The sequence below is a fragment of the Protopterus annectens genome, chromosome 2.part1 (genome assembly GCF_019279795.1).
Source record: "Protopterus annectens isolate FY-2018-M chromosome 2.part1, PAN1.0, whole genome shotgun sequence".
Taxonomy (NCBI): domain Eukaryota; kingdom Metazoa; phylum Chordata; order Ceratodontiformes; family Protopteridae; genus Protopterus; species Protopterus annectens.
The window spans coordinates 1,492,576,336-1,492,590,185 of NC_056729.1; the positions used below are offsets into that span (position 1 = coordinate 1,492,576,336).

The 13,850-nt window shown below is 37.1% G+C and overlaps 1 long non-coding RNA gene across 1 annotated transcript in view; it reads right to left on the minus strand.

Annotated features, from left to right (window-relative positions):
- Nucleotides 1-9,591: 9,591 nt before the first annotated feature.
- LOC122794505 overlaps nt 9,592-13,850 on the minus strand; it is a 112,615-nt gene continuing 108,356 nt past the window's right edge. Inside the window, exon 3 of the long non-coding RNA XR_006363648.1 lies at nt 9,592-9,666. This is a non-coding gene — a long non-coding RNA (uncharacterized LOC122794505). The remainder of the gene's footprint in view (nt 9,667-13,850) is intronic.

Here is a 13,850-nt window from a genome sequence, read left to right on the forward strand (position 1 = left end):
AAAGAAAATGGGAATAACCCTGAATAAAAATAAAAGTAAAAGTTTGGGTGACATGGTGAAAACGAAGGCTGTGTATTTTTCAATGAATAGTACCTTTCTAAGGAAAAATGGGAAAAGTATGTAGTTATGATGTAATAGAAGGGTTTGATAAAATAAATTAAAGAAATACAGCTTCTGTGGAGGATGTATAGATTAGCATTCAGGAAAAGGGTTTATCTGGTGAATCCAGTATTATTAGAGAAAACACTGTATATGTCATACGTTTATCTCAGTAAAATATACAAAGGAAATTGTGCAGTTTGTGTTTTCTGTCATATAGGGTTCAATAAAACCACTTAAAAGAGGTATGTTGTATGGGAGTGAAGATGATGAAGGGGATTGGCGTTGTTTATTCTGCCTTTTTAAAAATGAATAGTGTATAAAAGTGGATAAAGATAGAGAATGAGAATTTAATAATGAGAATATTTAAATATGGACAGAGGCAGTCTGTAAAAATAGTCAAAACCCTACTTTTTTACCCTTGTTATCTTCCCCCCTAGGGATAGAAAATTGAGTAAAGTCTGGATAAAACTGGATAGTCTTGTGAAGGCTCATGAGCCATTAGCATAGTGATCTCCTATGAACCTATAAACCTATAAAAAGTTCTGGGAGATGATTAGAATAAGACAACATGAAAAAGAATATGTAAATAAAGAAATTAAAACTATCAAGAAAAAATACGTTGAAAATAAAAAATAATGATATAGAGAAGGATAGAAGGGCATGGTATGATAATGTGATGAAATAACATTATTATGTTAATCCACAGGAAAATTTACCAGAAGAAGTGATTAAAGCCATTAAAGTAAGGAAAAGTGGTATACTAAGAATGTAGAGTCTCAAGATTTCCTATGAAGATTGATAATAAATAAATTACCATAAAGGGGAATATGCAATATAAAAAGAAAGTTGAAAGAGTCTATTTATTTTGTGGGGAAGAAGAGATAACATGTGAGAAGGGTAAGTAATAATTAATTTTATGTTATATGGGTTATTTGGAATGAAAAATTTAATTAAATATTGTTTAATGGGGAAGGGATTTTGGCAGATATATTGCAAAAAATCAAATTATAGTTGTGGAAGGAGTGGGAGTCAGTTATGGAAGCATAACAATGAGAATTTTATAAGAAGAATGATAAATAGCAATCCATAGAAATATGCACATATGCGCCTGTAAGTATGTAAAATTTGTACATATGTAAATAATGTTTTTTATATTGTGTTAAATGACCACCTACTCGTTTCCATTGATGCCATGGGATTTTTTACATTCAACTGATATATCAACTCAAGTAGAGGGGAGCTTGGTTTAATGCTTCATACAAAGAATCACACTCGGGAGGGCAGCACCCCCACCCCTAATGCTGCACTTCAGTATCAGTTATCCAATCACCTGGAGTGGGAATAGAAACCAAACCATCTGGTCTTCCAGTTTCAAAGGCAAGTGTGCTTCCTGTTGTGCCACTGACATTATTAGTTGAAAGTTACAAAAAGCTTTAAAATGCAGTTTCTTTTGATGTTATCTGTTCTTTCCAAGGCTAGTAATCCCACTTATTGCAGTCTTTTTGGATAAGGCACCTCCTTGCCTTCAGGCTGCACTTCTGTATGGGCCGATGTTTCTCTCCTGCTATTTCCAGTCATTCCATTTCTCCTCAGCCTATCTTACTCTTGAACAGTTATTCCTCCCTTCCCTGCCTTCCTGGATGTTTTTGTGGTCTGGGCCAATCCTGATGGTGCTTTTTTTCCTACCCCCTGCCCTGGTGTCAGCAGTCCCTCCAGTTCTTACTCTCTTTCTCTTCTGTCATTCTCTTTATGCTTTTCACTCTGATGTTACTGCTTTCTTTGTGTCTTGGAGTCCTACTGTCCTTACATCTTCTTTTGTATTCTCTCTTTTGTCCACGTGGTCACTCCTGTCTTTTCTGTGTTCTATATCATTTCTGTATTTGTTTTTCCCCTGGCCTGGTTGGTTTACACTTCTAGGGTCAACTTTGCATGGAACTTGGCATTTTCTTGTCTCTCTTTTGATTACAGGTAGTAATGCATTGACCGTATTTAGCTTACTGCTCACTTTCTGTGAGATTGACAACCAAGTGACTTATTTCCATTGCTGGGGTAACTCCTGCCTGTTATATCCTTTATACATGGCTTTGCTCAATTCACAGCCAATGAAGTCCTGCTCCTCCAGTAGTGAGCTCAGCAAAATCATCTTTCCTCCCTACATGAAGTCACATTCATCAGAGAATACTACAGAGGATTTCCACCAAATGCTTATCTCTTCCCAAGCCTTTCTTTTCCCATTTAAGCTAGCTGTGAAATATAGAAGCAGCTTTGTTGTGTCCTTTCTGCTGTGATAAGTGCTGCACTACTGAGTCATTCTGAGCTGTAGTAGGTTTGTGGTTTTCATAAGATATGTTAGCATTCTTCTGTAAACCTACTCCCTTTCAGTTCAGTTATATAAGCTATTCAAAGCTCCATGCTCTTTGGGAGGAGTAGTTGTTTACAAGTGCTTTTCTAACTCATATTTCATCCCAGACTGGTATTCATTTTGATTCCTTTTTGTCTACATTTATACATAAAAAACATTTCAGGCATGGGCAATAATGCCCTTCTAGCTAGCCAATATACCAAAACAGTTATTCCCATAATGTATCCAAGTTGTTCTTTAAAAATATCTAACCTACTGCTTGCTTTAGTGTAATTTGGTAGTGTATTCCATGCATTAGCTAGTTTCACAGAGGACCCCTCTCATTCTTGTATAATCATTTACATATGTTGTCAGATAGATTCATAGGTTCATGGGTGTTTACCAGGCTAACGACCACAAGGACCTTTTTAAGCCTAGCCATGCATCCCAAATCTCTGACAAGATTTGATACCCTTGATAAGTGTAAGCATGGGCCTGGGAAATGAACCATTTACAGGTTTCATCTGTCTATTAGCGGCATAGGTGCCAAACCAGGGATGAATTTCCGGTTTCCCATCCAGTTGTCCAAGTTGCACTTGAATTGGGTTATGGAGGAACTCTGCTTCACATGGATGGGGAGCCAGTTCCGTAGACAGGGTAGTCTCTGGGATACATACCTATCTCTCCAGCAGGTCCTATTTATATCACAAGCAAGGTTTAAGTCTTTAGAATGGGTAATTCTGGTGCTGTTTGTTTTGTGGATATGCAAGAGGTCCATCAGAGTGGGGTCTAACAATGCCCTGTATGCCAGGGCATTTTCACATTTTGATAACCCCAAACATTTCCAGAGGCAGTTGTCTCTAAATGCCCTGTATACCAGAATGACATTTCTTTTTAAAATGTCTATTTGAGACACTGTACAAGTTCAGATATTTTAGTCTTTCATAACAACTTAAATTTTCACAACAGTGGATGCCCTTGGTGTATTTCCACTATACTATTTCCAATTTACATGCTTATTTTCTTATAAGGTTTCCATATTGTTATTCTAGTTTCTAGTATAGTTTGGGTCTAATATAACTAATAAACACTGGCTTCATCAATTTTGTTTCCCTAGACTTTTGAATTTTTTTCACCCCATTTTGTGGAGGCAAATTCTCTACCACTGTATCTTCTATTGCCATCCTTGAGACTAGAGGGAAATATTGAATAGGTTTTTTTTTGTCTAGGTTTGAAATGGTCTGCTAATTGATTGCCTAGTACTTACCCAGGAACCCATATTCTGTTCCCTGGTAGGCTTTTTTACAATCTGAAGCAATTGTTCTTTCTGAATAAATATTGTAAATAATTTCCCAACTAATGTTGTCAGATCAATAGTATTCTAGTCTGTTTCTGGTAAATTTAACTCCATAGCCACTATTATTTTTCTTTCTTGTGTTTCATGCAATAAATGCATGAATGCTTCTAGGTCATCAGCACTTAACTATACAGCACTAAACTCCAATTATTGGCATATGTTTCAGGGTTGTATTTATTGTCATAGTTACACAATTTGCAGTATTAGTGTAATCATTGAACATGTAATAATCGGGTCTATATTATATCATCGAATGCTTAAAAAAGTGAATGCTGATTGATCAACCTAATTTAAGTGAAAGCGTACAATCTCGAGCTGTCAGATCAACACACCAAACAAACAGAAATCCACACACATACACCTAAAATCTGATACCTAACCCTACACTAAACTATGCACACACCACTAACTACCCACTTACCTTAACCCAAACCCTATCCCTAAGGTCCATCACTATCGCACACTCACCTCACCCACTCCCTAACCCTAACTCACATAAATCCGCCCTAACTCTCATGTCCATGCAATCGCATACACACCTAACCCGAGCCCTAACCCTAACTCACCTAAATCACCCCAACACTCACATCCACACAATCCCACACTTACCTGAATCTGACCGGTAACTTTCCACCATAACACTGAAAATACCGAAGCAACAGAAACGGACAACTGAATTCTTTCCCTAGGAAAAAATTCGAGTTTCTGCTGCTTCGATATTTTGCAGTTTCACAAAAATAAGTTCGATCAATCAGCGTTCACTTTTTTAAGCATTCGAGGATATAATATAGACCCTAATAATCATGGCACCCTGATGAAATGTTGGCACTCAAAATGCTGAGTGCCAACAAGCCAGGGAAAAAAACAGACCAAAAACACAGGAAAAGAGCAAATCTTGAAAATCAGTCTTCTCCTTTAAACTTCTTTTTGCAAGGGGGTAAGCCCCCTGCACCCTTCCATGTGAGACAGCAAACCCCCCCCGAACATATATACACCAACTCCAAGGTTGCCATACCTTGAAGAAAAGGGAATATGTTGAGAAATGGCATCACAGATTTAGTATATGTAAATCAATTCATTTAGTCATTCATTCTCCATATTTCAGGACAGCTCTCTAGTGGGTCCCAACATTTCAAATGGTTACCAATAATCACAAGTCTCATAACAATCTTTACTCCCTATCATAATGCATCCACCTGACTTTTTATTAGAATATCTGTTACATAAAAAATATTGATGCCCCGAAAGATCTGGTTTCTAGTCATTGTTTTTTAACCATGTTTTCACAAACAACATCAGTCTTGTGACAATGTCACAAATTTCCCAATTTAAAAAATGTTATTACTAATTAATGATCCCAGCATTAACAACCATGAGAAATACATCAAAGTTGCTATCTGTGAACTGTTACATTTCTGATCTGGCAAAAATCCTGTCTTGTGTTAATCAAATATTGCAATATATCTGCTGCAAAAATTCTCTTCCTTTGTTCATGCAAATGCACACCATCCTGTCTAAACACACGTGCCCCAAATTAGGCCTGGATGCTCTACACACTTCCATTTTTTAAATGGGACATTTTTTCATGTAGGCATTTACCCCAAAAAATCATTTAATTCATGTTGACCTCACTCACCTTTTTATATGTGATTTATGTAAAATACATCCTAACACCTGTTCTAGTTATGCTATCTAACAGGGCTGTAAGTTCCCTAATAACAGTCAGAGTCCTTGCAGATGGGATCATTTGTGCCAATGTGAATAAGAAAAGCTCCATACTTCCTTACATTAAGGCATTACAAGGTCTTTCTTAAATTCTATATTTTTGCTCCTAGCAAGTATTAACGCTATTTGATGTTCTTTATATTCTCTGCAAATTTAAGTATTAGTTGCTCTAATAATTGAATCTCCAATTACAAGTATAACATTTCTGACAAGATCTGAAGAATTTCCAACTTCTAATTTAATAATATTTGTGCTATCAATTGTTATAAAGGATCTGCATCACCATTAGTTATTCAACTGATTTGTTATTAGCTACCTTTCTAAGCTCCAGACGTCTGCTTCAGCTTCTGCAGTCTGTCCATTCAGGTCACTATATTCTTCTCCTCTGCTTCTCCTTCACTATATTCTTCTCCTCTGCTTCTCCTATTTTATGACATCTTTCCTGCTTCTTTTTGCTGGTAGCCATCTACTACATGTTTCAAGCATGTAATGTTTCCAGCCACTCCTGTTATGACTTTTAGGATTTCTTTTCCACTTTGTCTTCCACAGTTTGCAATTCTGTTTCTATGATATTTGTCCTCTAAATGTTGCGTTTGATACTCTTCATTTGTTACTACTGCATTTTTTTTTAATAATTTCCTCCTTTCTTGGTGGTCTAATACAGACACTCTAAATCTAAGCAGACATCTTGTAGGAAGTTAGCTCCGGAAACATTCCCTTGCTTAAAACTTATTTTTTCACTCTCACTGTAAAATAACTCATTGCTCTCTTGCAACCAGTGTAATGTTAAGGTTATTAGAAATGACCTTTCAGTTTTAGCTGTAAAGTTTTCCAAATGTTTGTTTCAATCAAACACTGTGCTACCTGGGCATCTTTGGAGCTGTGTTCTATGATAGAGAAATATATAGTAGTAAAATACAGAAAAGCATAATATGTAACTGATTAGATGAAAAAATGCAGGCAGTTCACATTCTCATATGCAATAACTCATCTCTTTATTAACAGCAGGAATTCATTGCTGTTTTTAATCCCAAAGACATTTTACTGTACTCCCATCAGAACAAAATACTTTACTTCTTAGCATTAGGCTTAGCTAAACATTTTAATATTGAAAATGCATTGCTCAGGTGATAGCTTTCAATATTATCATGGTTATTTTTGTACTATATTTATATTTTTGTGTTCTGATGTCCTTCAGTGCTATGCACTTTTTCATTCACTTAAAAGAGACATCCTTACAACATTGTTGAAGAAATCATCTTTATAAACTAAGATTGTGTGAAATGTAGCAAACAATGCAGCAAAGTGCTTTCCTCACTGACACATTTTCTTGCTTTAATATAATTTCTAGATTGCAAAAATCTTACTTGAGATACTTTTTAAGTTACAATAGTATGTCAAGCAATAACATCTCACAAGATTCAGAGTATATCTGTAGCACCCACTTCCTGTTTGTTCCTGAGAAACAAACAGCAGTGTGGAGCCGAATAAAATACTAAAAACACTATTATCTTATGTTCCACAAAACAAACATGATGCAACTTCAATAATTACTGTGAAGAAGATTCAGTTCAGGTTGGCTGAGTCTGCCACAAAGCAAATGGATGCCTGTGGGCATTGGAAATCAGCATATGACTGAAGATGGTGGTTTGGTGATTCCAAGCCTATCATGGTAGACCTCACTGAGTGTATGGGGGAGCACACATGTTGTATAGCATTGTAGGTCCTCATGGTACTGGTCAGTGGTCACATCAGCCACTAATGCCTGGATTAGGAGTAGAAAATGCCCTGTTGTCTGCATGAGTGATGTTTTCCATGTGTGTGTGTTGTCACATTAGCCAGAAGACTGGCAATGACTGAGGATAACAAGCCACTAGTGGGCCGTAGGCTGTACTGTAGAGTTGATGGTGATATCACCACTGAACCCCCAGGCTGCCAGTCTTGGACAGCCTGGTGGCAGGGGATGGATGAGCCACTAGGTAGTCAATTGATTGGAGGGAATGCTAATGGTCTACAGATGGCAGGATAAAGCATCCTTTATACCTTACTGGATTATGGTTCCCCTCCATTCAGCTCTCCCCTGGGACAGTATCCAAGTTGTTACTGCCATTGATTGGAGGGAATGCTAATGGTCTACAGATGGCAGGATAAAGCATCCTTTATACCGTACTGGATGATGGTTCCCTCCATTCAGCCCTCACCTGGGACAGTATCCAAATTGTTACTGTCATTGATTGGAGGGAATGCTAATGGTCTACAGATGGCAGGATAAAGCATCCTTTATACCTTACTGGATGATGGTTCCCTGCATTCAACTCTCGCCTGGGACAGTATTCAAGTTGCTACTGTCCTGAAACAAAGGGTCTCTAGATCAAGTGGAGAAAGGAAGATGGTCAACACTTGTAGAGGCAAAAATCTCATAGAAAAAATACCCATGCTTTCTGAGACTGCTATTTTGGTGAACACCTGGAAGTCATGTAATCCACTCCCTGCAGTCTATCCACTGCAGCACCCCTACATACCCACAAACTAGATCTATGTCTGTTCCTTGAAGATCCTTTCCTGAAAAACTAAGTTGATCAGAAATTACTTAACTCACTTTTTAAAATGAGATCTTTTTTTTTTGGGAAGAAGCAAGTCCTTTCCCCTTACACTCTTCACAGAGAAGGCTTTGTCCATTTTACATCCAGTCAACATAATCGTCTCTAAAACTCTGTACCTTATGGCAAGGTCAAAATCCTAGATGCAGTGATTTTCTTCAGTGTATATATGTTTTGACTAAATGCTGTTATTCAAACATCAGCAAGTTTCCTCAACAACACTCACAAGAAAACATGTTAGTGACTGTCACAGTGCTCTCTGATCTCCATCTGTGGCATGCCATCAACAGAAAGAAGTCGACATACTGCCTCTACAGCTCCTTCCAACTCAATCTATGAATATGAATAAAAGCAGGATCAACATCTAAGCACCCCCTCCAATTACTTCAGTGATTAACTGCCACAAAGTAAAGTGGTTAGCATAATGGTAAAGGTGTTTACCTTACAGACACAAGGTGCAGGGTTTGATTCTCATATTGGGTAATTGGCTAGGCTTAAAATGGCCCAGAAAAGTAGTTAGCCTAGTAGTAATCTATGAACCTATGAACCTATAATGTTTTATGCTGCTGTTTCATTCATTATCATTCTGTGTGCTTGACAGGCCACAAGACAATATTGTTTAGGAACAAACTGCTGACCTTAAACAATTTCATATTGAATAATGGTTCAGCCACTGGCATGACTTCCCTTGTGAACACATGGATAATAGTTTACAAGCTTGTTCACTGATTCCTTAGTAGTAGTTTTGTGTTACAATACTACGAGTCACAGGCTGATTTCTGAGGCTCAAGGTGAGTCTCAAGGCCAAGGACTTAAATGGATAGGAAGCATATATGATCCTGCCATCTGTATTTTTGTAAGCCAAGCATGTTTGTAAGCTACTTTAAAGGACTTCAATGTAATTTTTTATAAAAAAATAAGTAGATATAATTAGTTATGTAATACTCTTTAAAAAATGGTTATGATCATGTATGAGATATATGGAAATACCAGTAAATCGAAAACACAGAAAAACAGATAAAACTAGCCGGTGCTATGAAAAAGATGTATTCAGGAGTAACATAAGTGTATTTGAATTTTTCCACACCTTGTTTCCATAATACATTTATAGTTAACACCAAGTTCCGAAATAAAATGGTGTTGTATCAGATACAGGGCCCCTGTAGATCTATGCTCTGATAATGTCTTGCAGGAAAAATTAAGTGTCATTGTTTCTTACTAAAGATCAGTACATGAAGGAAACATTTCTCCATGAATTCTAAATACAAGGAGTCCCTTTACACATTTCTTAACAGGGAACTCACACTTTCCATCAGACAGTGCTAAGTAGAACAGTTTGAACCCCCTAGTTTTGTAGCTTTGTTGCTGCTGCTACATTTGTTGGTTTGAATTGTGCCTGCAATTATCCAGTCATTTATTTGCACTTATGCACGTAGTATCCCGTAACATAGCCTAGGATAAAGATAATCCAAAACAGAACCATCCCGGCAACAAGTTTCATTGCAATCCCAAGTCGGCCAGTGCACAGCTTGTCGTAGACTCTGTGAAAAAGAAAGAAAAAGGAAATATATGAATAAAGGAAAATAAGTAACCTCACTAACAACATAATGAGTAATATCAGCTAGATTACTTTGTATTACTAAGTTCATAATAGTTATAACAGAAGCATGTTGTTTAATTATTCTACAAGCATAACAGTGTACCATTTTGTTGCAAAATTTTAGATCTTTACGGTCTAATGAGGTAAAATCTCTGTCCTGATTCTTTTGCTCCCATCATCCTAGTCCAAGCATGGGTTAGTATAAGCAAATGAAGATTCTAATTGTACTGTGCTGAGAACTGCACCTTGTATCTTTATGTTATGTGCTTGCACATTACACCAGTATGTATTTCATTTATCTTTTCCATGACTGTTAATTGCCTGGAGCTTTTCTCCTCTGGTCTCTACTGAAAATGGGCCCTTGGCTCAGTTGGACTAACCCGGTTAACAAATCTCAAATAAATAAATAAATCCATGGTCTGCACAGTATTTGTAATCATTATTTATTTATTTATTTTAGTTGTTGCAGCCAACACCTACATAGCTGCCTCTTCCTTTCTTTTACAGTCTATCCCAGTATTACTGAACTCATTTGGTGATCAACAGTCCAGAAGTCCCTAGATCAAAGCATTTGACAAACTTATCACCTTCACATGGAGATGTTTGTTCATAAATCAGTCTTGAATTTCACCTTATCCAGCTGTCATGAGTGGCCTTTTACCTTTTACCTTCCTCTGGTTCCCCCCACCGAATCCTACCCTACTCACCTGTCAATGGCAGAGTGATGTTCTCATGTCATAAACTTCCTCACTCTCTCACTTTCAATATGTACATGCTAAGCACTCATCAACGTTCCTCATAATTTAGAACTTTCATTTCACTCACCATTTTGACGCATTCCCTTGTACAGTTTCTGCCATCCCAAAGTCCCTTTCTCTGCATGACTACCAGAACGCAGTGCAGTATTCCAGCTGTTACCAATTAGCAAATTGTACAATAGCTGGATGACTGCAATGCATCCTGAGTCCTTTCCCATTTTGGATTTCCACAAAATTTTCATGCTACACTGTACGAGTCATATGAAGTATAATTACATGACAGAGAGCTTTTATCTATCATCAAAACATACTGCACTGAACTTGGTATGCCTCTCAAGTTTCCAGAATTTTTCAAAATGCCTAGATTTTTTGCCTCACATTTTTGGTCTATTCTTCACAAAATGTGTGATTTTCTGGCAAATCACTTAGGACTGAAGTCACTGACAGCCATTTGAGTTTCAGATTACATATTCTTCAGAAAATGCATGCTAATGCAAACCCTGTTATTCTATCAACTTTCTAAGTTTATGAGAGAAATATTAAAATATGTTCCTCATTTTGAGCCTTTGTCCCCCCAATTATTTTTACACTTTGTTCACAATTTTGGCACAAAGAGTTGGAAAGACATGTTTGTGTTGTGTTCTGGTCTTGTGCCACTAGGTAGAGCTAGAGTGTAGAATAGAGTACGTGTGCTGTATCTTTAAGAAGCATTTCAAAGACTGAACGTGCAAATAAATAGTCAGCACGTGCTAGCTTCAGTGCCATTTTGTGAGTGCAGCCAGAAAGTGAGCATGTATGAGTGTGATAGCTAGTTTATATGTAAGTTTATCTAAGTTAAAGTTATTAAGCTTCAATCCTGATGTGTTTCTTCATAATAAAGCTGCTTGAAACAAACCCACAAATTCTCTTCCATTGTATACTGACTAGATGAGTGACATGGTGTCAGAACCTGGATTCCAGAGGCAGATATCTAGAGCTACAAGGTGCAGAGTTAACAGCGAAGGTAAACTAAGAGAAATGAGCATAGAAAAGAGACAGAGAAGAACCAAAGGTAATGAAAACTTATCCGAACAGTTTATTTTATAAAAGATAGAAAATGGAGCATTACAAGGGCACAAACAGCATTATTGAACAAGCCACAAAAGGTTTATTAATTAAACAAAATGGTTACAATTAACATATCTGAAAAAACGATTATCAGAAAAGCAGATAAGGGTTCAGAATTACCTCAGAATTGCAAAACGCATATGTTTAAAGCAAAATGGGCATGTTTAGAGTAAAATGAGCACATGAAAACTAAAGTGGTCATGAAAAGAAGTTAAATGAGCAAAACAAATATAATAAGGGCAAAACGGGCACATTAAGCATAAATAAAGTGAGGCAACTGCATGTTTTTTGACAAACTGCTATATTTTGGCATAACTACTACTTTGCATTGTATTCAGGGCTTAACTAGAGTTATTTTAAGTATCTCAAAGTGTGTAAGGTCCTTACAGTGTGTGCTTATTACTGTACACTGTGCGTGTGCAAAGTGCAACTATTTTGTAAAGAGCAGTCAAAATACAGCCATTTCGAAAAGTTTCTAGTGCTGGGTGTGTTTATTTGCAAGCTGCCAACATTACAGTGCTTCTTGCACTGTAAAGATTTATTTAGCAGAGTACCGCCATTTTGGGGATGTTTCAGTGTGCTGTGTTTATTCACAAAGTGCAATTATTTTGAAATGTTTCTTACTCCAAGTTTCTTCTAACCAGTTTATTTGCACAGTGCAGTTATTTTGGAATGTTTCTTACACTGATAAGAGGTGATTTCCTACAGTACAGTGATTTCAAGAGTATCACAGTGCCCGAGAAACTTACTTCACAAAGTTCAATTATTCAGAGGCTTGTTGTGCGAGTGGGCATAATTACAAGTTCTGGTATAAATTTCTGTCATTTGTACATGTGTGTATGTATATTTGCAAAACCCTTCACTGGTATGTGTTAATATGGCAGATGGATTTCGAAAGCCCTCGCCACTTATATTTTATAAGAATATGGTAGAGAAATGGAGAATATTTGAGCAAGAGTATGATATTTTTATACAAACAGCTTACTCTGACAAAGATGCACACACCAGGGCATTCATTTTGCTAAACCTAGCTGGGTCAGAGGCCATTGAAACAGAGCACTCATTTGTGCATGCACCAGCAGTATATGAAGGAGTAGGTGAAAACCATCATATTGTTGAGGGCCCCAAGTGTTTGAAGTGCAAATTCAGGGAAATGTGCAACCCCCAGACAAATATTACATTAGAGAGCCATTTGTTTTACACAAGAGAGCAGAAACCAGGGGAAACTTTTGCTGCTTATATAACTGACTTGAGGAACAAAGCTAAAATGTGTCAGTTTTGTGACTTAAAAGATGAGTTGATAAAGGAAAGGCTTGTGTGTGGTATTACCAGTGCTGCTGTGAGACAGATTTTGCTTCGTGACAGTGATTTAACATTGAGAAAAGCTATTGAGATTTGTCAAATCCATGAAGTTACAGAAAGGCAAACAAGTATGCTTGCAAGTGATAAGAGTATGGTTTCAGAGCAATGCTTGCAAGTTATAAGAGTATGGTTTCAGAGCAAATGTAGACAGCATGCAACATGTGGCAAACAAAAGCAGGCCTAAACACATGGCAGCCACAGCTCCTGCTGGTCCACCAGGGAAACCACATAGTTTTCCAGTAAATTCTAAGAAAGGAGCATGCTCAGTGCAGTACAAGCATGAGTTAGCAAAACCCAAATCCAGCTTTATAGTTAACTGTTGCAATTGTGGTGCCAATCACGAGTCTACAAGGGAGAAATGCCTAGCATTTGGTCAGCAATGCCACAAGTGTAAAAAATGGAATCATTTTCAAAAGTTTTGCAAATCAAATAAACCTCACACAGTTATAAAGAAGGGTCACTAAGAAAAGCAAATTGATCAAGTAGAATTGCAGCAGTCAACTATCTACTTAGATGGTGTATCAGTAATTCGTGAAAAGGCTGATGCAGTAAATTTATTGGCAAAAAATTAAGTGTTTTGTACTCTCCAGATCAATGGTAAATCCACCGATCTTAAAGTAGACACTGGTTCAAAGTGTAATGACATGTCAGCAGATAGTTTTGCTAAAGTGAGAGCTAATGAACAAATCAATGAAGCCAGTTGTGAGAAACTTGTTGCTTATGGAGCCTTCCTGTGTCCTGAAAGAGTGCTCTTCAAACTATCTGGAGATATACAGAGCTGAGTATATTTTTCTGGCACTTCACAGTTGTATATTGGTAATTGTTGTTTGACTCTCTTTATATCATTGCTAATGGACTTCAGAGTTGTGCACTGTTATTTTTGCTTCACTGTATAGTT